The sequence below is a fragment of the Oryza glaberrima genome, chromosome 7, assembly GCF_000147395.1.
Source record: "Oryza glaberrima chromosome 7, OglaRS2, whole genome shotgun sequence".
Lineage (NCBI taxonomy): Eukaryota > Viridiplantae > Streptophyta > Magnoliopsida > Poales > Poaceae > Oryza > Oryza glaberrima.
In genome coordinates this window covers 15020971-15023670 of record NC_068332.1, presented here as the reverse complement: position 1 = coordinate 15023670, position 2700 = coordinate 15020971, and the positions used below count along the sequence as shown (strand labels likewise).

The 2700-nt window shown below is 47.6% G+C and overlaps 1 long non-coding RNA gene across 1 annotated transcript; it reads right to left on the bottom strand.

The window, feature by feature from the left end:
- Window positions 1–1551: 1551 nt before the first annotated feature.
- Window positions 1552–2347, bottom strand: LOC127778584 (uncharacterized). Its single transcript, XR_008018530.1, has 3 exons — window positions 2128–2347; window positions 1950–2050; window positions 1552–1874 (listed from the first exon to the last, which is right to left on the bottom strand). It is a non-coding gene; the product is annotated as an uncharacterized LOC127778584 (long non-coding RNA).
- Window positions 2348–2700: the final 353 nt, after the last annotated feature.

Here is a 2700-nt window from a genome sequence, read left to right as displayed (position 1 = left end):
CCTTGTAACCATGATTTACGTATAAGTCCCTAGTCAACTATGAAAAATGCTTAGAAATGCTACTCTAGATTTATGCATATTCATATTTATCAAATGCTATATGCTTGGGCAATTACCTTTGGGAAGGTAATTGAGATGCGGCATGTGGAGACATGAGCGCCACATTGCCATGATATTGATGACATGATTTGTGAAAGGAAAATGAAACTAAACAAATGTTTTCGACTGGGGCGGATGGAGGATTTGGGTGGTATCCGGAAAAAGGCTAGTGCCGTCCCTGGTCAATTAAGGACCGAGCCATGAAGTTAACCGTGAAACGACCCTCGTACAACCGCACTTCTCGTATGGAGATAGACCTAGCGGAATAGATAGCTGAGCAGAGGCAGTATCCATGCATAGTGGTTTCTTGATGTGTGAGGCAGGGGCTCTACGGTGGGGCAGCCATTGGTAGAACCGTGAGGCGGGTGTCTACAGTGGTGTCGCCATCAGTAGGACTGCCATGAGAGAATTTAAAATATAATTATAACTTAATGTATGTGTGAGTCTTTCCTTCCCGGGTGCGCCAGAACTCTCTCACTGCTAGAAACCATGTACGCCTAGAGTGCAAGAGGATGTAAAGTTCATGGAGCGGGTACTGCCAATGCGAGGTTATCGAAAAGCTTTGCCGTGACGCGTCTCCTGTGTTGGGACGAGGCTCATGTGTTGGGCAGTCACGGAGTGCGGGTAAAGTGTACATCCACTGCAGTGTGAGTAAACCAAATCTATTCGAATAGCCGTGCTCGCGGTTATTGAGCACCGGGATAAGTATTACACTTGGCTAGTCTCTAAATTCTTAACTTGTGTGGGATGGGTTGTTGCATGATGAATTTTCATGCTGTTGGAGCCACTTCCTGAGAAGGGGGAAGGTGGGCATCCTCAGAAAACCATAACGACTCAATGGCGGGAAGCTATCCTTGGGATCACAATGGATGGTGGACAGAACCGTCGTTGTTTAAATACAAACACTGGTACTAAAATTTGATCAGTCAATGATAGGTCTTAGGTTTGTGAAAAGAATTACAAAACTTGCTTTGCGCAAAAGAGCCATAGCCATCCTTTGAAATACCCCTTTCATATGCATTGTTGCTGTGGTGGCTTGCTGAGTACGGTTGGTACTCACCCTTGCAAATATAAAATTAATCAGAAGCGGGAGATGAAGCTTCGGAGGATCCCTATGCCTACTACCAGGAGGGAGATGAAGACGATGGTGCTCAGTAGGTCTTAGTACGGTCGTTGCCTGTGGCAATGGCATGCCGCTGCCTAAATTCCGCTGCCTTATCTATTTCTGCTATTAGATGTATTCCGGACCGCTCGGTCCGATGATTTAAGACAATGCCTACGGGCTTATGATGTAATAATTAGCACTAGACTCTCGTGTATGTGCTTTTGATATTTCAGCTATGAACTTGTGTGTACCAGACTACATGATCTAGAGAAATGGTACTGTTTACACGAATGATTTCTGTTATAAAAACGGGGGTCCACACAAAGACTCTCCGTTTTCTTTCATATTTACGTTTTAGTTCTTGACCCACCTGTTAGTGATTAATATGTTTACATATTGGTCCCTACAGTTGTTCGAATTCTCAAAACAAATTCCCTGCTTTTCTCTACCTCATTCATTCGATGCAGAGGCTGAGCAGAGCCATGGCTGAGCTCGATCTCGAGCTCACCGGCGGCAATAGGTGGCTCGTTTGGGGTTGAGGTCAAAATATGAAATGAAGAGAACGCTCTCGCGATTCCATTCCTCTACTTTTCTCGGATTGCGGACATCGGAGTAACGCCGGCGGCGAGTCCGAGCGACGGCTGTGCACGGTCTGCTACTGCATGTGCGCCTATAGCCATGTAGTGATCAAATGGATGTATGAATGTGGCATTAGGAAGTGCTATGAAGTTCACCGAAGCTTTACCGCGGCTTGAAAAGGTCTGGACAGCGGTGACAGTGGAGGAGATGGCTCGGTGGCGATGGATAGCGTCGGCTTCACGGCGACGGTTCGTTCCGGTCTTCGGGCTGCCAAGGAGAGGAGGGGAATGGATCAAAGATCACCTAAGGATGCTTCATATGCGAGGAATTGCGCCGAAGCTAACCCGAGAGCGAGGAACGGACGACGTTGGCCGGCGGCCGGACTTGAGGAAGAAAGAGAGGATCTCCTTTTCGGCGGATCTTCAGCGCGATTCCCTTGGCAGGCCTTCTCCTGGAACATTGGCGACGCTCATGGCGCAGCGGCTCGGTCGGAGATGCATCGGATCATCGGGAACGGCGAAGCGACCGACGGCGGCGCTCTGGACACCGAGGACGCCGACGAGCTCGACGCAAGGTGTTCGATCCATGCAAAGGGAGAACAAATAAAAGGAATAATTAGGCATGGTCTGTACATCACGTTCTCAGGATTACATTGTGGCGAAGCTCACAAGAAAAGATTTATGACGAATCAAACATCTTCGGGTGAGAGAAAGAAGTGGATATTCTTGGAGATTTCGAGGGATTTCTTGATGGTTTTCTTAGTGGAACACGATGAGGAAGATATGGGGATTACAGTGGCTAGTTGGTTTGGTAAATGGTGAAGGTTGTGGTGGCTAGGTGTTAGCTAGGTGTCAAACCTTGGCAAGGACACGAATTTAGGGTGTTGATAAGCTAGAGGAGCTGGGATTTACTTGTAC